Source organism: Notolabrus celidotus, chromosome 1 (assembly GCF_009762535.1).
Source record: "Notolabrus celidotus isolate fNotCel1 chromosome 1, fNotCel1.pri, whole genome shotgun sequence".
Taxonomy (NCBI): domain Eukaryota; kingdom Metazoa; phylum Chordata; class Actinopteri; order Labriformes; family Labridae; genus Notolabrus; species Notolabrus celidotus.
In genome coordinates, this window is record NC_048272.1 from 18,937,759 (window position 1) to 18,965,471 (window position 27,713).

The window sequence follows — 27,713 nt, forward strand, 5'->3', positions numbered from 1 at the left end:
CATGAAACAGACGAGTTCTCCGTCATGTTTCAACACTGAACAGGAAATGCATTTATTATTCATCTTATTTTATCTTTAGGTTAGCATGAGTCAAGGTCCTGTGGGGAGTACATTAACCCCACTGATACTGAAATGGTTTTAAAAAGAGCAGTGCTGCAGATCGACACGTTCAGACAGCCACAGTAACTGTCATACAGAGCCATCGAACAGTCTCAAGCAAGGAAAGAAGTTCATCTTTCATCTTTGCAACGGGTGAAATGCAAACAAAAAGTGAAACCTGAAGAAACCCAAAGCCTCAGACGGAAGTTTCATCATGATAATCAGTTTAAAGTTTAGATATGGCACTCTATAAATACAGCAGCGAGGAGACAACAAGCAGTCGGGTAAAATGTACATTTGAAACGCAGGGTTAAAACTTGTGGATTACACGCTGAAACATGAAACAGGATGTAAAGGGAGCATAGGGCTGTGCAGCAACAAAAAGATGGAATACATTTTACCAGGACAGACTGCTGATCCAAGCAAATAATTCATCACATATCCACCCAGTGCACTAAATACCAGGAACACCTTTATTCTCTGCTGCGACTCAGCCGTCTGCGGAGTTAGAGATCTTCCTCTACGTTTCATTTTCAGACTCAAAGTGGATTTATTGAGGAAATCAGTACGGCATCAAATCCTCCATCTAACTTAATCTGAGCAGATTACTTCACCGCAGCAGCAGGTGTTCCTTATAACTCATACACTTGGTGAGTTTCAAGTATAACTAAATGTAAACAATGACTGATGAGACCGGGGGTGGGGGGTCTGTCACCCAGAGTTAAGCTAATCTGATCCACGATCAGCATCAGGGCATCATTAATCATGCTCTCTACTACAGTTCAATTTGGTCTCCACTTATCTTTGAATGCTTGAATCGGTGGCCTATCGATCAACGCTGTACAAAATTTCCTATCTCTAATGGGATCTCTTCTGTTCAATGGCGTGTATTAATAACAGCTTTTAACATGAATGAAACATGAGACGATATATTTGGCACAAAAGCCAGGTCTGGAAATATCTCTCCATTTATTTCACATTTGAAGGTAATTGATCATTATCTTATGGTGGCTATTTTCCTCTGATGTAATGCTCAGGGTTGGAAGCTCTAATGCTGTTTGAAGGCTGTATTGTGTTGAAGGTTCGTGACCCCTAGAGACAGCAATCAGACCTGTTCCTTTAATTTTACTGCTCCATTATTGATCTGCAAATTTATTACATGATGAGTAGTGAAAGGCAAAGAGCCACTTAAGTAACGTTTAATATTAGATAACTCATCAGCAACCTACAGATAAGACACAACATAATGTTAGCATTCAATCAACCAGTTAGTGTTTGCAAGATGACATAGCCACAGGCAAGAACTGTAAACTGTTGCTTGTCATGTGTAAATGTGCACTGAGCTTCTTGTATTTGTTTGCTTACAGTAATGTTACCTACAGTCCACGTATATTTAGCCTCTCTTACTTCTCTGGGGGCATACTGGACACATATTTTAAAGTTTGTGTTTTCCCCTGTCTTCCCCTCGATGGTTCTTTTATGTACCGCACCTGTTGCACCGCTCTTGCTGAAAAACCTTTGAAAGCACAACACACAATGTGTAACGCCTCTTTGGGCATCATGGCACTGTAGCTGAAAGAGGGCATGTGAACGCACAAGGCAAAATTCGAACAGATCTGTGTCTAGTCTGTCTCCGATCAATCACGGCACCGGATCTGATAAGTTTCTATCCTAGTCAATGTTTTAACTTACACTGGATCCGCTCTGTTGCATTTCGGCTGCGTATCTGATCTGGAGTGCTGTGGCGTGGCAGATCAGATACGCAGCCGGAATGCAATGGATGGAAGACTTCCATTTTTGCTGGAGGCCGGAGCAGGACACATAAAGCTCAACAGAGCAGATGGAGCGGGACAGGAAGTCAGGCACCAAAACGAAATGAAAACATCCGTGATCACCCAATCGTCTTTCACTTAACTACAACAACAAACTGTCATGATAGGCGGAGCCAGGCTTGGAGTCAACGGGTCAGAGGTTTTCAGAGGACTAAAAGACTACATGGATGAGGAGAGGAGGAGAATCATTGATTCAGTAATTGCCCGCAGCGGATAGGAGACGGACAGGACATGGATCTGGTGGAAGTCTGATGTTAGGCAGGCGAACGTGGGCCAGTCCCTGCTTGAAACTGAATAAATTATTTGGAGCTTATATGAAAAGAATACCTACAAATAACAATTCAAAAGACTTTATCAATAAAAAATAAGTCAATTATAAATCGTAATGCAGTCAATGGTCAAGTCCTGAAAATCAGGATTTGAGTCAAACTCAAGGCTGGGTCCTGGACTGTTGTGTTGTTTTACTTTGACATATGACAAACTTTTCTCTTTCTGTTGTTTCCTCAGTTGCCGATCAATCAAGAGGGGATTATACTTTAAGGATTTCCTTGTTCATATGTTTAGAAATACAGCAGTACCATATTATCCTAGCATTTGAGCTTCCCGCCCTGAGAGTGATGTCACAAAATGGCAAAGATATGACTACGGTGAATGCTTTCTCACTTTCTTTTTAAAGAGCCAGACCTTCAACTTCTCAGAGATCTAATTCAAGTTCCATTCAATCCCCAGCAGAGGTGTTAATTAGAAAATCTTCATCTAAGAAAAATAAATTATGACATAGAGTTTGTAACAATGCCACAGTCTTTAGTGTGTTTTTTGAAGCCTTTGAAAGGCAACAGGAGAAAGGCTTAACAACTCAGTTACACATCTCTGCTCCCAGTGGCAATAAATGACTATGTCACTCCCAAGCCTGTGATATGTAGAGCGAGACAAATGTTCTTCATCCTTGATGTGTAAAAAGAACTCTGAGTCTTGTCTCACCACATGTGCCGTCCCATTAAATTGGCTCCTGTCTTTGTTGAGCTCCTCCAGTGACTTTTTCAAGTTGAGTCATTCTTTATCAAGTGCCACTCTGGTCGTCAGAGCTCCTGCTGAGCTGCGTGCGCACAAACACACACACACGCGCGCACACACGTGCGCACACACGCGCGCACACACATGCGCACACACGCGCGCACGTGCGCACACACACACATGCGCACACGCGCGCACACACGTGCGCACACACACACATGCGCACACGCGCGCACACACGTGCGCACACACACACACACGCACGCGCGCACACACGCACGCACACACGTGCACACACACACGCACACACACACACACACACACACACACACACACACGCACACATTTAGTCGAAGACGCAGCCACTACAAAGGCAAACCACTACCCAGCAGAAAAGAAGTGGCTGCAAATTCAGCAGCTGTGATGGTCCAAATCTTCTCTCTCTCTCTTTCTCTCTTCCTTGATGCGAGCGTTTTCCAAGCTGGATGTTTGCCTGTTGGAGTTTCTTCAGAAAAAAACGATGACATTGGATTCAAAAGTCGGGCTTTGGGACGTTCTGCTGTTGGATGTGTAGACTGGTCCGTGTATGTACATTTGTATGCAAGTGTTTATGTATGTTTTGTGAGTTTGTTTATACAGTAGGTCCATTAATCCGCAATGTCTCTGCGTACATCCATATCTGTGTGTATGTATTTGTATCTGTGCACCCGCGTGCGTTGCAGACAGGTCGTAAGTCCTCTGGTATGGTACGTTTGTGTGTGTACAGTGTGTGTGTATATATATATGTGTGGGTTTCAGTGTGTCTCAGCTCTCTGTAGACATGGCTGAGATGATCTGCTCCAGTTTGTACGCCAACTTCTGCTTCTGGGCCTGTTCATCCTGCTCCAGTGCCTCAATGAGCTGAAACACACACACACACACAGAAACACACACACTGTGAATTCAGGGACATGAGGCATATTGTTGTTGTCAGCTGTGGGACTGAAAAAAATACATGCACATGAATCAAACACAACAAAGCTACAACACCAACAGCTTCTGGTAGTAATTTTCTTTTGATTATGACAGAGTGTATGTTTCTGTTTGATCAACATGAAATGTCCTTCAGTATGTTGCATGTTCATTTAAATCCATCATCTCTGAACTTGTTACGTTGAGTTTAATGCGTATGCATGTAAAACTGCTCTGAAAGAAACCTCTTATGTAACTATTTAGCACGTATGCGTAGACGGTATGAGAAGCTGACGCAGGCCAGCAGCTATCTTTCAGTATGGGGACTTTCATCCATTTTTTACATGTTGACCTCAGCACTTTTGATTCTTTTGGAGCCAGAGACGACCATATATGGAAGTGATGGAGGATTCACTGCACCTGAACTGGTGCAAGGTTGTAGTTGCATCAACTTGTCAATCACAGCTCTTTGCTTTAGTTTATTAGTCCATAGTTTAAAATAAAATTATGACTTCAAGATTTAGTATGTCATTCAAACATGTTAAAACATAAAGAAATTAAAATTATAATCCAGGTCCAGGTCTGCTGAGTCAGAGATCTCTTCTAAATCCCTTTTTAAAACATACTTGTATCGAAGAGCTTTTCCTGATTTTACCTGAACTTTTAAAATTGTTTTACTTGAGTTTAATGGTTTTAAAAACTATATTTTAAAATAACTGCATTCCTATAGAGTTATTTAAAGGAGATTTTATGTCTTTTAGACCTAGCTTTCAAAGCTCTTTGAAACCTGTTTTTTTAAAGTGCTCTATAAATAAAATTCTATTCTAATATAATATAATTAATTAATATAGTATTTATTTATGTAATTAATTCTATTTATTTTAATTATTTATTCATTCACATGATTTAAAGGTTATTAGATAACATTATATAGTTTCATAGCTGAAATAGATCCTATATATAAATAAACAAATAAATTGATCATTTTCTGTTACATCAGACCTCTTTCTGCAAACAGTGCACCTGCTCCCTGCTGGGCATTAGTATGAATGCAGTTTCAAGGTGATTTCACATTGACCTTACTCTTAAAATCAAGAGGCTACATCCATTTCTTACATGAAAGTTAATGAAAGTTAAAGCCTGTTTTTGGTTTTGTAAAAGAAAATTATTGATTGATTGTTTATATAGTCATTTGACGGTTTAACAGCAGTGAATATACACTTGAAACCGTGCATAACATTCCCTTGAAAATGTGCTAGTGCCAACCTCCATTAGTGTTCATCATTAGCTTTTGGTTGTAATGTTGATGGTTACTCTGAGATGCGCTGACATCACTTAAGGATGCCTTGCTTCTGAGGATTGGTCATGATGGTCGAGTACTTAAATCATTATTTATTTCATACAATTATTACCTCATCATGAACAAGTATTCTGTGCTGCAGTTCCATGGCTAGGTTGCTAAAAACTAAAGTCTTTGAAGAAGTGTTTGGGTAATTAATCTTATTTAGAAGACTATTTTGGCGCCCCCTGTGGACAAAGTGTTACCTTGTATGTCATGCAGATCTTATTGTGTACATGAGTAAGAAGTGTTTACTGTGTGGAAAAAAAACTCATCCTCTCTTCATTTAACAGTCAAACATGTTACTAATCATGAATCCTGTCAGCAGGAAATGTTAAAAATAAGACTGTTTCTTCAGCGTGCTGTTAATTGACTCGGGCGTAACTACCCTGTGGCCGTGGTTTCAGACATTAAAAATAATTGTTTAATAGTAGTCAGTCTTTGTGCCGATGGTCTTGTTTGCTTTTGCAGCTCATAAATAGGCATTAATATGGATTTAACTCTGTTTCATAACCTCCTAAAAACCCCTCACTGGAGCTTTAAGTGAATTATGTGCTTTCCTGCATGCCCTGTAACAAAAATCTGTGATTGTAGAGCAGCTAAATGCTCCTCTGCGGTCACCGGCTGGTCATACTTTCTGTCTGACTGACAGCTGGACAGGCAGCATGCAGAGGGTTTATCAGACATAAGCTGTCGTTGGCACTGCCATACAGCAGTCTGGTGATAATTCTCTGTGGCTTCAGCACCAGAAGCACCGCTTTCTACTGTACAGATTGTTATTTCTTCACATGTAGAGAGCCGACCACACCAGCAGGACTTCTGTACAGCACGTTTGTGTCACACTGGCCTCACCTCTTGACTGTACTTGCTGACGTAGGCGTAGATCTCGTGGAGGGCACTGAGCATGTTGAACTCACTGGAGTGAAGGCGAGCCTGTTCAGCCAGATACGCATTCATATCCTGATCACTGATGGCAGGCAGGCGGTTTATGTCAGCGTAGTACCTGATAGGACACACACAATGTCAAAGATAAGGGCATAGCCTTGCACGCAGAGCTTTTTCCTCTGATAGCATCAGTATTTAGCTGTGAAAAGACAAAGAGTATCCCATTTTAAAGGTGTCAGTAAATCACAGGAAGCTTCAAACCACACCAGCACTCTGTTTCTACAACAACAGCAAATTCTCATTTAGCTCTACGAATGTTAACTTAAGATTTACTCATTAGTACCGTCACTTCAGACCCTTAGGGCTGCTTGATTACTTGCACTTGAGAGATCTGCCATGACTGCATAAAAAAGAGGTCTGTTGCACTAAACCGAGCGCTCCTAATTTGTCCCTAAAGCTGCAACAACAAAGCACCAGATCCATTTCACCAAACGATAAAACGATTGTGAGACGCACAATTACAGTGTTAAATATAACACTGTAGATAAACAGGAAGAAATTAACAAAACATCTCTCTCTGTAAACTACACAACACTCATCTCATTTAAAAAGAACAAGGAAGAGCAAAAATATACAAAGTCACCAAGCTTTATAGTAGAGGAGAACTGCCTTAAAAGTAACGCTCTGCTGTGTGTTCATGCTTTGTTAAGTGACAGCAGCACCTCAGTACCTGGACATTGCGTCTGTTTGCTGAAGAGGTACCAGAAGACACTGAACTCTGAAGTGCTCGGGGCATTTCTATCTATGCAGCCCTCTCACTCTGACATCTCTCCATTAGTGCATGTCCATAGGATCGTTCTCTTGCATGTGTATTAACAACTGAGTTTGGTCCTTTAGCTGTAAAATGTTAACTGCCATCCATGACTTAATATCTAAAATATTGTTTAAAACAGGGTCAATGGGCCCCGGTTTATCAGGAGACACAGCGATGTAGAGCTGTGTGTCATCTGCATAGCGGTGACGGTAGATGCCATGTCTCCTGATAACATTTCAAAGAGGTGTAGGACCTCAAATTTAGCCCTGGGGGAAACCACAATTCAATTACATCCCCTGTCAGTAAGATAAGATTCAATTAAAACTGTCATTATCACAAAGAATATATATATTCATTATCATACATGACATTTTTATGTTAAAAATGTCAAGACAGAGACGTAATATTTGGAGTTTTCCATGTATCCACAGTTGTACAACTTTAAACCGTTAATATAACCCAATATAAGCCTCATTTAACGCAGGGATTCCCAAACTTTTCAGCCTGCGACCCCCATAATTTAGGTGCCAAAGACTTGTGACTCCCACTGTCCCGCCAAGTGGTTAAATGTTGCTTCATACTTCATTTACTTCATACTTAAAAATTTGTTTACCTACATGCACATGTGGCTGTGTTTCCTGTGCTGCTTTGAATTAACCTGCTGCTACTGATCCTTTTGTTAATGAACTGTTAGCTAACCCTAATCCTAACTTTAGGAGTCACCTGGCAACAAAGAAAGGCAGAAAACTAAGGAAATGTACTTATTTTCAGGGTTTTATTTCAAATGTAACTACTACTTTTGTCTATATTTTAACAATAATGGGTAAAATAAGTAAATTTCGATAACTTAAATAAAAAATGTAAGACATCCCGCGACCCCCCAGGGGGTCCCTGCCCACACTTTGGGAACCCCTGATGTAGGTGATAAATTACAGCTGTCGATCCAACGTTTACATCAGGGGTTCCTAAACTTTTCAGGTTGCAACCCCCGAAATAAAGGTGCCAAAGACTCACAACCCCCACTGTCACTCAATGTAATGAAATGTTGCTTCATACTTCATTTAGCTAGTCTGCAGAAAATGAGCCTACATACAAGCACATGTGGCTGTGTCTCCTGTGCAGTTATGAATTAACCTGCTGCTACTGATGCGTTTGTCTATATATTTACAACTATGGGTACAATATGCTATTTCAGATTACTTTAAAAATAAATTTTAAAAAATCCTGGAAGACTTTTCGTGACACCCTTTAGTGTCTCGCGACCCCCCAGGGGATCCTACTCCCTACTTTGGGAACCCCTGATTTAATGCATAAACAAAGGTATTGTGGCCAACCCTCGTCACACAAATAACCATCCTAATCTTATTTATAGCCAAAGGACTTCACTATCACCATAAACACAGACTCTTAACCAACCCTGAGACAAAAGGACGACGAGCAAAGAGTCCTCCATTTTCTGGGAATTCAATAACCTCTCCAACTTTATGAAGGACATTTGTTTTGCATGCTTACACACACACACACACACATAGCGTCACACATACACACCTTTCTACCCAGCTCTTGTAGTGTGGTATGTCCTTGGCATAGAGTAGTTTGGTGGACGGTGAGTCTTTGCCCAGACGGTGCTCTGAAGTTGAACAGGAGTCCATGAAGGTTTGGGCGACCACAGACAGACAGGCGTCTGTGATGCTGCTTTTATGGATGTCGAACACAAACTGAGGATTCTTGATCACATTTACCCAGAAGCGCAGGGGAAGGCTGCAGACAATGATAACAGAACAGTGAAGAAGACAAAGAAAATTTAACTAAAATGATTCACATTAAGAGTGTTTCCTTCTGATCTCCCTCGTATTGACTTTCTAAATTGACTCGAGTTATGAGAACAAGAAGCAAATGGAGTTTAGAAGATCATGAAAGATGTTATTTGAGTTTAGACAGAAGAGTTAGAGACATTGAGCAAGAAAATCAAAGTTAAGAAGTTCTTCAAAGAGAAGCATAAAACAAAGGAATGGCTTTAATGGTTGAATAATTCACCAACTTCCACTGGGCTCAGAGTATTTAAAATCTAAAGCACCGGCTTCAGATTTGTTGAAGCTGTACAGTCACAGTGAAGGTGATGAGGATGACTTTCTCACCAGTTGCTCTTCCAGGTGTGCCGGACGTCCGTGTCGTGGATGCCGTGTCTGTCCGCCTGCTCGTCCAAGAAGTCAAACATGTATTTGATAGCTAGAGGGAGAGCGGTACCCCGACACACGGTACTGAACAGAGTCTCGAACAGGTCGTCCACAAACTTCTGCAGCGTGCCCTGAAAGAAGAGAGTCAGGGTTTAAACCTGTAGTGCTTCTGCTTTGTTGTAATGATGTTTAGAAAGTGAAAAGAAAGATTTCTCTTTAACTTCTGAGTTCATGTTGTTCAAAGTTACCTTCAGAGGCAGATAAAGAGTCAACTTGGTAATAACATAGACTGTATATAAAGATGGACAACGTGACAGATACACAAAAGTGAAGCAAAAACATTTAGAGCTCCCCCTGGGGGCTGGTCGCAGTATCTGGCTTAAATCATGCCTCCTCCATGTTAACAGACGGGACATGGGTGAATCTTTTAAACTATTCTTAAACATGCTTTTTTTGTTACAGGATGTTTTTATCATTCTGATTTATGTCTGTGTTTATTTTTTGGAGATGTTTAGTTTTAATTGGTTAGCTGATAATAAAAAGAGGGGATATGACATCATGAATCTTTGTCATTTCATTGGTAAGGGTTTTGATTAGCAGAAGAGGTGTGACGTCAATACCACAGCCCCACCAGTAAGACCACTTCTGTCTTGGCAAATTATACCACCAGCACAAAATGTCAGCGCCTTTAGACGCAATATTTTGGCTTCGTTTTGTACAATGAGAGAAGACGAGAGGCATGTCGTCCATCTTTTTATATCGTTACAAAAAATCTCATCAGTTGTGGTTTGGTTTTGCATCATTTGTTCACAAAAACATGACTGTAGCTGTTAAGTTAGCATATAGAAGCAAAACTTCTTGCTTTTTAAACAAAGAAACATTGACAAAGGAGAGAGCTGCAAGTTTTAGAGATTACGCAAACCAGAAAACCCAGGCTAAGAACCCAAAAAACATGAGCCATATTCAATGTTTGAAAGGTTATCAATGTGATTTGTTTGTAAATATTTTTTTCTTTTCTCTAGCTTCTACTTGTAGAGTCAATTTTATATCTAAAGTTTTGAATACACATGAAGAGTTATATGATAAAAATAAAAATCCTATCAGAAAAAAAACAACTTCACCTTGCTGTAAGAACTGTGCCGTTCCATCCAAGTATTGACACAGATGTTCAAGCTGCTACAACTACTACTATCGGTCTCACCACTATCATCTCTCTCTCTTCATCTCCTCTATCCCTCTCTCCAAATCCCACCTTGGTCTCAGCAGATGTGTGTCTAACATGAGTCTGGTCCTGCTGGAGGTTTCTGCCTGTTAAAGGAAGTTTGTCCTTGCTGCTGTAACTTGCTAAATGCTGCAAAGTGCTCTGCTCATGGTGGATTAAGATGAGATCAGACTGAGTCCTGTCTGTAAGATGGGACTGGATCTTATCCTGTCTTGATGTGGGGTCTTTGTTAATGATATAACATAGAGTACGGTCTAGACCTGCTCAGTTTGTAAAGAGCCTTCAGATAACATTTTTTGTGATTTGGTGCTATATAAATACAGATTGACTGAGTGATTGAGATGTGGTCAGACGTGCTGTCTTCAGGGTTTAGTTTCTATTAATCAGTCATATAACTAAAGAAACACTGAATAATGAAAGAAGTCAAAGCCTCGCGTCTGTCTCCTGCAGTACTCGTCACGTGTTTCACCTTTGTTGCGAGTAGCCTCGTCAGGTAGATCTCTGACACCATCTTGCTGCCTCGCTCGCCCTCCTTCTGGTCCCCGTGGTCGTGGTTCTTCACCAGGTGCCAAACTTTTACCCCGCTCTCCAGGTCAGGGGTAAGCATGGGCACTCGGGAGTGTGGGCTGTCCGGGCTGGTCGGGGTGGAGCGGAAGGGAACGTCCACACCTTTCGAATTTTAATAACAGACGTGAAGAAAACATCAATTTGAATAGAGTATCTCCTCTGATGATCAGTTTGTCAGTCTGTCCTCTTTGTGAGCAGGTTGTGTGTGTGTGTGTGTGTGTGTGTGTGTGTGTGTGTGTGTGTGTGTGTGTGTGTGTGTGTGTGTGTGTGTGTGTGTGTGTGTGTGTGTGTGCGTGCGTACACACACATGCGCGTGCGCGCGCGCATGTGTGTGTTTAGACTGTGAAATACTGTCATTATTTCATTGGTTGCCATAGTAATGCTACAGACGTGCTTCCATTCAATAAAAGCTGGATTCTATTCAGGCTGTGGTGCTGGTTTTCTGTCCCTCTGTGTGTTTTGTGTTCTCTGCTCTTGTTGTCCTCGTGTTTGATATCACATCTGGCTCGTTTTTAATGAAAGAAACCTTTAAAATTAAATTCAAAATGTCAGCGTGATCAGTAGTTTTAGAGATGGGATGAATCTAGGGTCCAGTTTTTTATCTCAAAATACACTTTTTATCAGATAATCCAGCTCACTATTCCTGTTTTTAGAAGAAGAACTGGATTTGATCGAACTGATTAATTAGCAAATATTAAATGATTAGCAGATTCAGACTACTAGTACCCCTAATGGGACTATATACACATACTTTGTCCACAGGGGGCGCCAAAATCCACACAAGTTACAAGATCATAATACTTGCTTCTGAATGCATATTTTATTTATGTTCTAGATTGAAGCTATTTGACATGGAGCGCCTCAAGTCCTATAAAGTGATAGTTTTTACTAGTCGTTATTTGCCTGTGATTTTCTTTTCTGACTGTGGGAAGCTCTTTTTAATGTATCTTTATGAGTCTTACACTGGGACTTGTATTTTTGGTACACTCTGCTGGTCAGAGTTGAGGGTTGCGCCCCATGTTGTGTTGGTTTGTAACAAGCTAGGCTGAAATACATAAAAATACATGACAATTCATGAAACAAAGTCAGTTTCTCTTGTGAAAATTGATTTTCTGTAGAGTAACTGCAGCTCACCCAGTGTTGCCAATTTAGCGAGTTTCAGACCCCTCTAGCAACTCTTTTTCATAAAAGCAACAAGCGACAAATCTAGTGACTTTTCTGGTGTTAAATGGAGACTTTTGGAAACTGATGTGAAAGCATGTATCGTTCTTACTCTTCTCAACAAGCAGTGGATGCTGCTGTGAGTCCCTCCTACCTGCATTCAGAGCATGAGACGTTCACCCCTCAGCATCCAGACTGCAAATGTATCACGCATGAACAAAGACACCGCTGGCTGATCCCACTTACTGTCTCTTATTGGTCTATTTAGGTAGTTAATGTAGATTGTAAACAATAAACATCTTGAAAATGTTATAGTTGAAAAATGTAATGTGCTTTGATTTGTTGTAGGCTCTTCAGTGTAGTTATAAACATATTTAAGGTGTTTTTTTACCCTCCTTTTGTCTCCCCCTCAACGTTACACGTTTTTCCTACAGCGTCCACAACAATTCTGGTTATGCAAATTAAATGATGATGTCATTTAGCGACTACTAGCAACTTTTAGGACAGCCAATAGCTACTTTCCTCACTGAGGAGTTGGCAACACTGAGCTCACCATGTCATGCTTTACTAGCTAGATCAGTGCTACAACATTTATCCCTCTGAAGCAGCAACACTATCCCACAGTTAGTTACAACAGTGTATTTTCTTCTACCAATAAAAACACAAAGGTGGCTGTAGAGTACTTAATAGGATTCTGTTGAACAGAAGAAAGCATGTTGGAGCCAAAAGGAGCTCCATAGTTTGGTGAAACTACTCCGTCTACATTTATGTTACTCAGCAATTCAACACTTTAAAAGAAAATGTTTAAAAAGAGTCTCAAGTACCAACATCTTTGTGTAAAACATAGTTTTGTTGACAAGTTTAAAGATATATCACTTTCTGTTTTCTTAAAATCCAGCCCTCTGCTTGGATTAGGATCATTTTATTTTTTTGTATCAAAGTAATCCCAATCTGAGGTGCCTGTTTGGCTCAGTTTATGGAGCGGACACCTTATACAGAGGCTGAAGCCATTGTTGCATTGGTCATGAGACCCATTTCCTGTCCTGGCATGATTTGGTACATATTTTTCATCCCTTTCCATCTTAAATCTGGATAAAAAAACAAGATTGTCAATCAATAATCTTCAATCCTTATTACTTAATTACTCAGATTACTTATGAACAGGGCTCAGGATGTAGTTTGAATTAATCTAAATTTAAGCAAGTGGTTTGAAAGGCTCTTTATACAACAGAGTGTCTATTTTTTAAATAACCATAATTAATTTGCTGGTGGAAACAGATGGAGTAATATTGGCTTGTTTTAAATGTGACAGAATGTTTCTTTATTCTCGACGGTTTGATGTTTTTAGACTTATTTTGCATCTCTAATGTGTTGTTATGTGTGACAGTTTGTGCTCATGTGCTCTCAAACAGACTCATGAATGACAGTAACAGATGGTGCAGCAGTGCTGTGTGAATATAAAGCGTTTGTATTCTCTGACAGTGTGATACTGACCGTATCTGCTGATGCTACGTGGGAAGCTGGCCGAGGAGGGGATGTTGAAAGAGGACATCTGTTTGGGCACCAAGGCCACCACGCAGCGCTCTGACACCTGCAACACAAAGGTAAGCCTGGCTGTTATTTTAAAGGATAAGCAGTGTGGTGGTCACAAAGTAACCATGGCTGGAATCTGAAGAAGGATTTGAGATGATGGTGAAACTATGATTCAGAGGTTTTGAATGTCTCTGATGGATGAAATGTTCTCCTTCTTACATTTTCCATCTTAATAAAAATACAGAGAGCGTCACAAAATCTTTGACTTAACAAAAGGAGGAAACTTCAAGTATGGATCTGTTGATTGAATTCTTCAAACTCAAAGTCGAACAAAATATCAAACATAAAACTTTCAACACTTTCAGAACTTTATTCCTACTGAAAGGATTTAGTTTTTTTCCCCCCCAATATCAGTGCTCCCTTACGATGAAGCATGACGTGACAATATTTACTAATCACAATAATAATATGAATAACTATGGACTGATAGAGACTAAAGTTAATTATTGTGACTTGGCCAGCCTAGTGATTCACCTTTTTCTGAGTCATACCGTAGTCAAATCTGGGCATGTTATGCACCATGTTAAGGATGTACGACATGACCGCTCCCTTAAAGTGAAGCTACTGACTGTTTCAGGTATAATGGGGCATTCATTCACGTGATAGAATTACAGTAAAGTCAATGAATAGACGAGAATGACGCAAATTATATGCGCAAACTAATTTGAAAGAGTTTAGAAAGTCTGAACTCCAGTGAATCATTTACGCCACGACAGCCAATCAGCATGCAGATGACGCATGATGTGACGTACGGACCGGGAGAGGTTCCTTTATCTGGAATATATCAGACAAATTGATGACATCACTGTGCGGCTTTCCCGAACTGACTCTACTTGTTTTTATGGAAATCAGGAATAAACGGGAGATTGAAAGTGAGTGAGGAGGTCGGATTATCTAGTAAATTGTGAAACCTTTGTCTATCACTCAGGTCCAGCTATCGATCGTACTAGGAAGTTAGCACTGCCCCCATTTAGCATTACTGGCTTCCCCATTCAATGTAGTCAATGTAGACAACAGACTGGTGTGGAGGTGACATCCCCCCTCAAGAAATTAGCAATTAGAAAATTAGCATCTTGGGCACTCATGTACATGCGGTTTTGACGCACGAATCAAGCGAGTAAACACATCCCATTCTCGTGAATTACGCAACCGTTTGGTTTGATGTGAATGCAACATAAGTCATAAAGCCTGCCTCCATGTTGGATTAAAGTATACAACAAAAAAACCTGTCACATGAATGTTTCTCAAACCTGTTTTCTGTCATAGTTCATTCTTTTCATGCTGATTTATGCCCAGGTGTTCTTTTTGAATAAGTTATGTGATGCTTACTGGGCTAACACTATGATTGACACCTCAGTTGACAAATGCGGCTCCTAGAAACGTTGAAGAAGAGAAAATACAACTAACACTATCACACTAGTCACTGACTTTTCGACTAACATAAGTGTATACATTAAAATGATAGACTTTCATGACATGACAGACCTTTCGTTGTTTTTGTCAATGAGTAAAATGTGTGTTTTGGTTAGCGGGAGGGGAGGACGTAAATACGTAAAAATGGTTCTGTGACTCTAGTTAAAAAATGTCACCAGCTCAGAAAGTCAGCGTTGCTCGTGGGGAGTATTTGGCTTCACTTGAGAACAACGGGAGATAGAGATGCGTCATCCATGTTTATATAAAGTCAACATGACACAAACCCATACGTCGATTAAAAAAATATTAAAACGTTGTCTGTACCTTTTAAAAACTACTTAAAAGCTATCATATTTTTGTGTTTCTTCAACACAGTGTGATGAACATTAACAGGTTGATCGCAAAACAGGAAGTGCTAGTAGCGATCTTTCCATTCTTTGACCCTGTGGGAACACTGAAGCTCCACAGGTAGCGTTGGGACGGAGCAGTTGTCAGAAATTTCCAAGGTATGAAGTATTTTAGCCGCTTAAATGTCTGAAAGCATTCCTTCTTGTATTTAAAACTCATCCTTGAATGTACGTGAATATGTCGAAGTGTTTGTTTGGATGTGATTCAGCTTACATATACATCATATGGATGTCATTCAGCATACATACAGCATACTGATGCTGGAATATCGAAGCGGAGGCTCATTAAAAGTCCATCAACCAACTTTCTTTCATGCAGTCGTCTCAGGTAAATACTGTGGCTGCTGTTGGCAGACGCTGTGAGGTTATCTTCATCTTTATAAATATCCACACATTTGTTCTGCATGAGCTATAAAATGTAGCTAATATAAATAAAGCTTAGCAACAGAGAAAACATCTTCCCACCTGGAAGAGAAATTAAAGAGTGAGAGAGGGAAGTTGTTTATGAAAGACAAGAGGGTGAACATGCCTTTTTCTCTCTCTAAGTTTGAACAGTACGTTTTCTGCTCTGAAATATTGGCTGTGGTTTTGGTACAGTTGGCTCAAAGCTGATCTTTGATGCAACAGCTGAATGACTGAGGAGTGAGAATGGTGTGAATATGAATGAGTAATACTCCGTCCTTCGTTGACAATAACTGATGTGACTCCTGTGAGGAAGTGTGGGTGACATTTTTCATAAGTGAGAAAGATCCAAGGTTTGCTGGAGGAGTCATAAGTAGTAGTTGTAGAGTTGAATCCCATGAGAAATGATTGTTGAATCTGGAACTTTATTACTCCTTCACGTCACTTTTCACACCATCATGACGAACACTCTGCTTATACAAACATCTTAATTTGAGTATTTTCTGCTTCACTTCGTACAGATTAAATTTGTTAACCATTATCTGGGATGAAAAGGAGTAACATTTGAGTTTATATAAACCCCAGCTGTCAGTTTCTTTGCAAAATGTTTAACCCTAGAGCACAGCCATGATAAAAACTGAAGAACTGAATATGTCTTTATAGTCACATTGTTGTTAAAACATCAATATTAAGATTTTAAAAATCTTAACAGATGTTGAAAATGTAAGAGACCCCTCACAAATAATGTCAGATTTAACAGTTTTGTTCTTAAAGTGTGTGGACAGCAACAATGTGACCAACACAGCACACCTCACAGACACCAACTGATTCCATTTATGAACCATTTCGAGTCCAGACTCTCTAAACTGGAAATCTTGCAAAACCTCTTTCAATCAAACTTTACTTCAGAGTAAACAAACATGGCGGATGATGAGTAAGAAGAATTGGTGATAATCCACAGAGTGCACGCTCACCTGTCCTTAAGGTGTTGCCCCGAAAACATGATATTGCATATTGGACATGTCTTATATTAAGGGTTTGAAATCAGTGCAGCCACCAGTGTGTTGTGCAAGTTCACAAAAAAATTAAACTCATTCAAAATTCAGTTCATAAAGTCTAAAATGAACGAGTTCACATTCATAGTTGTTTTTTTTACATTTTGAACTAAGTTCATGGGCCAAAAAATGAACTATTTAACGTTAATTTTGTTTGATCTGCATCTATATTATTTTACAGTAGAGCCTCCTGTACTTGAGTCTCCAGCTCTTAATCACAGACAAAAACTAAACTGCATAAATTACTGTGTTCTGCTAAAGAGTCATAGACAGGTGTTGGGTGTAAAAGACATGAAAATCTGCAGCTATGAAAACTTATATAATAATAGCACATCTCTTCAACCTGTCAGCTGAATATTTTGCAAACTGAGCGGTTCAGTTCACTGTTCACCAAATTATGAACACGTTCATTTTGCACGTTCACGCACAACACTGGCACCTACAAAGTTCCCAAACAGATCAGGAGAAGTAAAACTCCTAATGCCTCATGAAAATCTGACAAGACAAAAATCCTGACTTTGCACAATTTTGATGGAAGTGGGATCCAAAACCAGCTTAGTTGTCTTGCGTCTTGCATTATCTAGCATTAGGAGGAGTTTGTTAATGTCCTAGAGCTCTTAAAGCTAACACTGTGTTAGGTTTCAGGGGTTTCATTCAAGGAGGCTTCATTGTAGGTCTCCACATGTCACATGTGCTACCAAATCCAAAACATACAATACAAGTGGAAGGTACTATTGGGGCTGCATCCTAGGGAAGGTGCAGGAAGAACTGTGGAAGCTTTTGTCACACTACTGCATGCAACAAGCAGTAATCTTTACAACGCTTTGGATACATGAGCAGATTTTCCAGAGTTTTCAAGCACCCTGGACCTTTTTAAACTGTGATTATTTGACCAAATGTCTGAAAGTCCACTCAGGTCCTTGCACATGTTGGTCCTCCTGCCCAAATAACAAGTGTTAGCTTCAGCTGTATTGTTTTAAAATTTTAGACCAACCTGGTAGTGCATGAGTGTATTGAGTCTCTTCCAGTCGCTCTCTATCTTGGTGGTGATGTCCTCGTCCTGCAGGACCACTCGAGCTGTTCTGCCCTGACGCCACTCTGTAGAAAAACACAGACAACATCAATGCTGATGTGTGAAGTAGGGCATTTTTTGTGAATGTTTGTATCCAAAGAGCCTGGAAGTTACATAAGCTGTATTCACACATGCACAAAATTCCCAAAACTTCCTGAAATTTTCAGGATGAGCTGAACGTGTGACAAACTCAGCTGAAAGTTTATCTGTAAGACTTTTTTCCTTCCAGCTCTGAAGTGAAATTTCCACAAGAAGTCAGGATGAGATGTGAGAACGCAGCAGGGAATATTCTGGATGAATAAAAACATCCAAGGTCGAAGAAGGAGAAACATTATCAAGGCTGCACATCCGTCTGTTTACACGCCGCTCTGATGTAAGCGCTAAAACTATCATCAAAGCGTAGGTCTCTGCTGCTTCATCGGCCGTCATGTTGTAGACATTACACTGTGGCGTTTGCAACGTACTTTTGATCTCATGTCCTGCCTCCTGAGACTCTCTCCCCACCTCCCACCACCCTCGTCTGACGGGGAGGACTACCCGCTGTAAGGGATGTGTGTGAATAAGCTTTGGAATACTTCATGGCAGAGTGCCTGAACATTTTTAGAAGCATTTATGCGAAAGAGACAATAAAGCCTGCTGTCCATCATTTGTTCTTCAGCTGAGGTTACATTATCTTTGTTTTCAAGTGTTTAAGCGCAGAAGCTAAAATGCTACAGAGGCAGCTTCCTGTACGTTCCTCCTCAACATTTAAATTAACTGTGCAAACAAAACAACAAGTGACACGAAGTCTTCATGGGGATTTAAGCTGCCCAAAGCAACAAGGAGTAACTGATCCCCTCCAAATCCCCGACCTGTGAAAGCTTCTTAAGGTGTAAAACTACAAACCCAAAGCACTATCAGCCGCTACCTACAAGGCATCTTATTTACTCCTTTTGAAGGTACGTGTCAGCTGGATTTGGGCCGAGTCATTCACTGTGAGATGACATGTTGTGGGCGTAAATCCTTAGAGTAGGTGAGCTGTCAGTGAGGTTTAATGTCACTGCTGGTGAGTGCTGCGCCAGTTAGGGGTGTAAACAGGTGTGGGGAGGGGTTGTTTTCAAAATAAAGTCATGTTAAGCCCTTTGTTTATGTCATGCATCTTTGGTAAACGCTGTGATATCTCCGCTGACATACCATCCTTTTGCTTGCCTCCTGTCCTGTTTCTAACATTTTGTGTGCCATGGCAAATTTTAAGTCTGTTTTATCTAAGAATATATACAACAATTAGCGGTGTGAAATCACTCTTTCACAGTGTGAATGCAGCCAATAAATGCTCACCGAGATCCATGTCAGCAGCCCGTGGTCGCTGTGAGTATGGCATGTTCTTATACACCGCATCCAGGATCTTCTCCTTTACCTGGGTAATGGTGTCACAGTTGAGCACCTTGACAGGGATTTCTGGGCTGTTCTCATTGTCTGGGTTCACGCAGCTCAGCGTCTGGGGATCAAGGATACAGAGAAAGAGAGAGAGAGAGAGAGAGAGAGAGAGAGAGAGAGGAGGAGAGGGGGTTAGTAATAGTAAGAGAAAGGTGTTGCTTGCCAGAGAAGTCCTTTCATTACCTGCTTCTCACCAAACTGTCCTGGTGGAGAGGGATCTGGGCCAGAAATGTAATTTCACACCTCCAGATTGTGGCTGTGCAGCTCGACTAGGAACATTAAACAAGTAATGAGACACAGCCGCCCAGACTGTCGGACATGGATATCAGAGAGGTGTCATCCTGTCGCTGGCTGCCTGTGCTCTGCAGCTAAAGCCTGAGGGGGGATCTTATTCTGACGGGCTGCTGGAGACACCCAGCCGGCCTTATTCAGTATAAAGGTAAAAGAAAGCATGTTGCTTTACACTGCTGGCCCTATCACAGCACGTTTTATCACAATCCCAAATCCAAAACTGTTCCAAAACACTTGAAAATGTTAGATTTTGATTGTTTGCAAATAATTCAAACTCTGTATTTAATTCAAAAGAGTGCAAAGACAGCATATCATGTAGGGTGGCAGTAGCTCAGTCCATAGGAACTAGAGGGTCAAGTTTGGCATTGGACCAGTGGCTGGAGAGGTGCTGGTTCATTTGCCTGTGCACTGCTGAGGTGCCCTTGAGCAAGGTATTGAATCCACAACTGCCCGGGTGGCGCTGGTTTGATTGCAGCCTTCTCCCTCTGTCATCTTTCCATATGTGCATGTCCATAGCATGCTTGTACATGAGTGTATGTAAAGAAAACTGTGTGTAGCATGATTAAAAAACACCAGAGAGTAAAAATTGTATTTCCCCCATTGGGATTAATAAAACTCATGTTTCTTTTAATGTAAATGTTGGAACTCCAGCACTTGAACGTTGGTTACTGCAGGACTATTCTATTAAACCTCTGCAGTATGGAGTTCCTATATGGACATTTAGACTGTTGGGTTATGAGGAATGGGTTACTGATAGATCCAGCTTATCTTCTCGTGCAGTTTTCTGAGCACATTTTGTATATTTATGTATTTCTGAAAATCAATAGAAAAAAATCCTGAGGAAAAGAAAAAATGCTGAAACCGATAAATGTTATTCCTTTATTAAAAAAATCTATGCTCATTTTGAATTTGATGACAGCAACACGTTGTAAAAAAGTTAGAACAGGGGCATGTTCACCTTCGTTTTGCATCACCTCTTCTAATCTGTATATGTTTCGGAAACAAGGAAAACAATATCTGGCTTTGGAAAGTGATATGTTGTCATATTCTTCCTTGCTACAGGATTTCAGCTGCTCCATAGTTCGATGACTCGTTACTCTTTTTTTCTTTACTCATTTCATGTTGCTCCAAAAGTTTTTGGGGGCTGCAGGGGAGCCAATAACAAGCCAGTCAGTCCCTCTTCTTTGGCTTCTCTGAATCATGTTTACGTATAGTTTCTTCTTTGCATGGTACAATTTTAACCTGCATTTTTTAGTTTCAACATTTGATGTCTTCCCCCTCTCTTTAACTTCTTTTATCTCTAGCTCATCAGGTATTTGTCAAACTTTAAGCTTCCGTGAGGAACTTTGGTTTCAGTATATTTTGCTCCTCCTGCAAACAAGAGTGTTGTAACTACTTGCTGATCTTGTTCTGTACATGCTTAAGTGCTGCTGACTTTTCACTGTCAAATGCTTCACTTATTAATCATCTCTTCAGTCTAAAATATTAGTAAAGTCTGACCTTCCAGATGGCAGAACAGGTACAGGCTTTCAAAATGTCTCTGTAGAAACGGTTGATCCTCACAATGATGGTCTAGTTCACTTTTTTGGACAACTCTTATTTTCAGTCTGTTTCATAACTCATTAAAATCTCCTCACAGAAGCTTTAGAATTCTTAAAATGGTGTAGGGAACATCCGATGTACCTCAGACAACCCCATTACTGAACTTTAAGTTGTAGCACGAGTCGACCTCCATCCTATTTGTACGGCTGCTTGTGTGGTGCTTTAGCATGCAGAGGTGCACTTTATCCAGACACTGAACCCAACGTGGCATTGATATGGGTCTATGAGGAAATATAATTCACTTCAGGCCACAGTGTCTGACATGAATGTAATGTAGAGGAAGGCCATTGAGGGTTTAAGTCTTGTCTATTCAGAGGAGCCTGCTTCAGTTTGAGTGGTTGGGATGTTTGATCCTATTTGAATGGGATCTAGAGGCCAAAGCGTGAGCCTACCTGTGAGATTCAGCAGCCGTCTATCATAATGAAGCAACGTATTTATATTTACTGAAATAAGAAATGAAAACTGGGCAGTCTTTGTAGTGAGAGGCTTCTTCCTGATGTCCCCAGGATTAACAGGACAGACGTCTGGCGATGCCTAGAGTAATGATCTGCTGCCGTCATGCCACTGAAATCATCCAGGTATTCAAAGCATTCATAAAATTACAACCACAGCCTTGTGCACACGCCACATTTCCCTGAATCTGTCAAAGCTGTATGCCAGAAGAAATACAAATATGTAAGCAGACTAAATCTTGGACTTTTTTTCGTCCTTCATCAATGTGCTTCTGACTCACCAGCGTCTTGTATTCAATCTGCTGTCGGATGAGTTTGTCCTCACTGAGGGAATATCGAGCCTCTCCAGTGATGGAGTCTATCGGTCCCTTCTCCATTTGCTGTTTGATGGCACAGAACAGCATGAAGAGAGGCTCGCCAGCACACTCCTTTGTTTTGGAAGAGAACCCAGGGATTAGAATGAAAGGTGGGAGGAAGGAAAATAAGACATTAGAAAGAAGAAGGAGAGGAGAGAGATCTGCATTCATCAGCACAGACTTTGAGACTCAGTAGCGAGAGCATCACACAGCAAACATAATAAAGAAGAGCTTTCTGGCTGTTTGAATTGCAAAGCTAGCGTATGTTTGACCCACAGGTACGCATTATCGCTGCAGCGTTCACACAGCTTATCAGTATCAGACTTTTAAAGTGACGGCTCTGACAAAAACATTCCCAGCGGTCTTTGAGAAAATCAGTGCTAATATTTTAAGAAGCATTACCCTCGTGTATCACGCTGACACCTGTAGAGATAAGGGGAGCAAGGGAGATTTCACCTTACCTTGAGGAATTTGTGCAGCAAGAAGGCAAACCAGTTTGTCAGCATCTTCTCTGCCACTGACTCCGTTCTGCAAGAAGAGAAGAAACTGTCTTTTATTTTGTATTAATGCTGTTTTGGGCCATTTTCATGTCTTTATTGAGAGAGATATAAAAGTGGTTTGAGTCAGAAACAGGGGCTGCAGCTTTGAGGGCTTTATCCTCAGCACATGGGACCTGCAGTTTAACCACTGAGCTAAACGAGAGCACAGAAAGATGAATCTTTAACATGAATGTTTGGTGCTCAGGCTGATCATGAACTCACTTGGATAGATCAGGTGTGAGGACAGGTCGCTAAATCTCTTGGAAATGTAAGAAAAATAAGGGAATTTATAGCAAGTACTTCTTTAAAACATATTATAGCTTTATTTAGCACTATTTGTCATACAGTGACATTTTATGGGCCAGTATAATGTATCTGAATAAAATATGACTCAAGAAACAGTTCTTTGTCTTTAAAGTGATGGATAATTATATCATATTTGTTTGCATATTATTTTGTTATTCATTCATCCAACCAGACAGGCTCAAATCTCTATCTGTCTTTGTGTAAAATGTCCCTCAGGAAGTTCTCCATCAAGCACTTGTCTGAGGCAAGATATGTACTTTCTGTTAACTAGCTCCATATGAATCAAAGATGGCTGCTGAACGTCCTCAGCTTTGTTTTAGTTTTGTTTGTTGTGTCGGCGGTTTGTGTGCCCAAAAATTACTGTGACGTAAAAGTACATGCAAAGTTCAGTATGTAGTTATAGTAGATAAAGAGCAGGGTCAGTGTTGAAGCAGAGGTGGTGTAACAGAGTGAACAGCAGAGGGGATTACAAATGGCGTGTGTAAATATATCTACGACATTAAGAAACTATACTGTTCATTTAATCAATTTTTAATTTTCACTGTGTATGTGCAAAAAAACAAACAAAGAATGTCATGCAGTTTTCGAAACCACCTGCTACATACGACCTACAAATGTAGTTTGTACTGCATACTGCATACTGCATACTGCATACTGCATACTGCATACTGCATACTGCATACTGCATACTCCGTCTGAAGGTAGTATGTAGTATGTCTGTTCTGTTGGATCTGGTCTGCAGTATGCTTCGTCAGGTGTCGCTGGATTTCCTGTTTCAGAAAGTGGAAGTAAACAACGGCCTAGCTGATAGCAAATCTGCTTCTTTAGCACCACACTTGCTGGTCATGACATGGTCCGGACATATCTCTGGCTTTTTTCCATTATTTATCATGTCTTTCATTTTAACTCAATTCTATTTCTATCACACTTGCACATGTGTTTAAATTTCCTTACATTCTTTGCATTTTACAGAGCCCCTGCTGTCTCACGAAAGGGGCTCTAGATAATCATATCTAGGGAACAAGTTATAATCTTGAGCACACAAGGAAATGTTCTTGCACTGGACATTTTCTCGTGTGCTCAAGATAAATACGTACATGTTGTTGAACTTGATGATTATCTTGAGTACACAAGATAATAACCTGTGCGCACAAAATGGAAATGATCACCTTCACGGGGCTTCAGACACTTCCAGAAAAATTTGTTTTCTGTGACGAAACAAACGTGAAACAAATAAACGTAACCAGGACTAAGCTGGACTAAAGCACGCTCAGTGTTTTACAGATGGAGATGTCCCATAGAGAGCCGGAGTGCTCTGATTATTCTTTTATAATTTAAGACGTAGGAGAGCCTGACATTGTTGGAGCCAAAAAGCATGACATGAGGAGTTTACAGAGCTCAAACATCCTTACTCAGCCACTTGGTCTCTGAGGACACATACTTGAATATACTGTACGTTAAGTGCTGCTCGTGCAGAACATATTTGGGTCATGACATAAATGTGCAGAGAGCATCTTCAAGTCTTTTCCCTCTTTCTCTTCCTCTCTCCCTCTCTCTGTCTACACTTAGCTGCTTAACCCGAGTGCAGATGGGAAAGATTTCGTGATTTACAATGGTAAATCCTTTGAATCATGAAACTGTACCCGTCAAATGGTGTTTAAGCTCTTTCTAATCTGAAACTTATCCAAAGTCTGCAGCTTTAGATCCGTTGGTTTCTTTCTCTCCCTTACCTGCTGTCTCTGTCACTCCTTACCTGCATTTTCACTCCAACCTTTCCTGACTCTCCTCTTGACAACATACCATTAAATTTGAGTGTATTTCCGCAAGAGCAGCATGTTTAGGCTAACAAGTTCCTGTTGTGTCTGCTCCCATGCGAACTCATCCTTATATTTAATGAGTGTGCTTCAGATTGAGAGAGCCCTCTCTTTCAAATAAGGGGAAAAAAAGGAACTCATGAAAGATTCAGGAAGCCGAGCTCAGCCCTGGGAAAACAATCAGCAGATAACCAGAGTCGTAGGAGAAAAGAGGTAGAGAGGCGAGAGAGGAGAGGTGACGGAGGGGAAGAAACGTGAGCTACAGCTGAATGTTTCATGAGCGGCACACAGAGGATAAGTCAGACTGACAACGACTCTGCTTCTGCCGCTGCACTCACTCTGCCCCATTAAGGTTCTCTTCCTCCAACGGTCCCTCCCTCTCTCTCTCTCTATCACTGTTACCACTCCTGTCTTTCACCTGTCCGCTCAGGCTGACTGTTTCTCACACGCTTTACGGCTGTTACTCAGCTGTAGAGGAGAGGTAACTCGTCTGGAAAGAGCAGCACACGGAGGAATTATCTGTGCCAAAATATGAGAAGCACTGATGAGACCGAGTCACATTTGTTAGTTTTAAATTTGTGGTCACAGAGGAGAGAGTGGGCAGAGATGTTGGAATGCACCTGTGTCTTTTATACTCCCTACAAATAGTCTTTTTGGCCTCAAAATACATGCATGACTTCACTACGATAAGCTAAGCATGCTAACCCTTCAAAAAGAGCTCAGATTTAGTTCCTGTAGTAGTAAAAAGGCTGCAGACTTTTTGTGAAGGTTTTTGGATTTTTTCGTGCCTGTTTTTAGACGATAGAACAGTGGATGGAGTCTTTCCAACCCCAACACGGTCTCAGCAGATGGCTGTCTAACATGAGTCTGGTCCTGCTGGAGGTCTCTGCCTGTTAAAGGAAGTTTGTCCTTGCCACTGTAACTTGCTAAATGCTGCAAAGTGCTCTGCTCATGGTGGATTAAGATGAGATCAGACTGAGTCCTGTCTGTAAGGTGGGACTGGATCGTATTCTGTCTTGATGTTTGGTCTTTGTTAATAATAGAGTACGGTCTATTACCTGCTCCGTTTGTAAAGCGTCTTGAGATAACGTTTGTTGTGATTGGGTGCTATATAAATACAATACTAGAGAAAGTGGCTGAGGGCTTGAGTCGATCCCAGAACCACTACTTTGAGGAGAACAGCTTCTACACATGTGACACGTTTTTAATCACTGAGCTGATCCAGCAACCTCATCAAGCTGGGTTTACAAAGCACCCCTTTATTTTGTTGCAGGAATGATCTAGGTGAAGCTAATTTAGGGGCTGTGTCTTTTTTTTCCACTGGAAATCCAGTCATCCAGCAGGAAAATAGTGTAATGATTTTCTCCTCCATGTGGACCTCCAATATAAAGACAGACAATGTTGATATCACAAGTCCCACCTCCTCTTGAATTGTATTGGTCTGTGATGGAGAAGTGACATTGACGAGCATGGTGTAGTTCTGAAAGTTGAACTTTTTCAACTGAGAGCTCTTTAACTAAAAACTAGCAGACACTGAGGGCGTCTCTGTGCTTGGACACAGGTACCACAGGTGTTTCCAGAGTTTTAAGGACAGTGACATGATGTCCATCTGTTAAGTCATGTTTTAATGAAGGTACAAAATATGTAAACTGCCAGCTGCTTCTGATTAAGTGGCATCCTCTGTTTTTAAAAAAACAAAGCCAATGAGGAAGTGCAATAACTGCAGTTCCTAAAGTGTCCACTTGAGGCTGGCTGCAAAAGCCAAAACATGTTTACAGCCGTAGCTCATTTATCTAATTGTACACATTGGGGAAATTGTTTTATGGTGCATCTTTTTTAAAGATACATTTTGGGGATTTTTCACCCTTATTGACAGGACAGCTGAAGAGAGATAGGAAACGCGGGGAGTAGAGAGTGGGGGAAGACATGCAGTAAATGGTCGACTGGCCAGGAGTCGAACCAGCAACCTCTGTAGAGACCTATAGCCTCTATACGTGGAGCGCATAGACCGCTAGGCCAGCAGCACCCCTATGGTGCATCTTTTAAGTTGAAATTAAGGGTATGTTGTGCATAAAGTTGCATAATTAGGAGCACAGCTGAGTTGAAGGACTGGTAGGTGTGTTGGAGCTGTTTGCGAGGAGACTAAAAGCCCCCCACAGCACGTCTAAATCAGCATTTCCACTATGCTAACTATCATCGTTTGACCTCAGAACGTCTTTCCAGAAACCAATAAATGACGTCTCAGAGGCTACATTCATGTTTTATACAGTCTATAGTTTTCACACATTCAGAATCATTGGAGCTTTTGCATGCCAGTCGTGAAAATAACACAACAGATATGTTCTCTGTAAGAACAGTGTAATCAGTGTTTGAAAGCAGCATGTTGCAGTGACATAACACCCCTGGTATACCTGCGTAGGAGCAGCTTAGGGTGGTTCTTGCTCTCCAGGTTGCGTTCTATCAGGTCCGACAGCAGGTGTTTGAGGATATCTGTGGCGTACTCCAGCCGTCCCTGCAGAGCAGTCATGATGAGCGAGGCCACGTAGCCGCGGTCACGCATGGAGAAGGAGCGCTGCAGCTCCAGAGTGCGAATGAATGTCAGCAGGAACACCTTGTTATTCACCAGCTGAGCAAACTGCTTCAAGGATTTCTCCACACTCGCCTGTCCGCTGCCCGGCACCTACACACACGCACACACAAACATGTTAATTAGCATACTCACTGGAGATGAGGGAAGTCACAACACAGGTGAAGGAACATGAACCATCCTAAGGCTTTAAATGCTAAACAGAACCACTGGTGCTGCTTTAGGCTTAGCCTTGTGGAAGTGACGTAAACCTAATTTGCACGACAAGTTCATCACTGCATGAGAAAGTCCTGATTCATAGTTTTAAAGCTTTGTTTAAAGTTCATCTATGAAATACATAAACTGAG

At 40.9% G+C, this 27,713-nt stretch overlaps 1 long non-coding RNA gene and 1 pseudogene across 2 annotated transcripts in view; one reads left to right on the forward strand and one right to left on the reverse strand.

Annotated features, from left to right (window-relative positions):
* Positions 1–27,713, forward strand: part of LOC117810354 — a 160,550-nt gene that overhangs the window by 82,836 nt on the left and 50,001 nt on the right. For both annotated transcript variants that reach the window (XR_004630756.1, XR_004630757.1), the window contains one exon: positions 13,544–13,665. This is a non-coding gene — a long non-coding RNA (uncharacterized LOC117810354). The remainder of the gene's footprint in view (positions 1–13,543; positions 13,666–27,713) is intronic.
* The window catches only part of LOC117810314, a 117,948-nt pseudogene continuing 93,489 nt past the window's right edge, over positions 3,255–27,713 (reverse strand).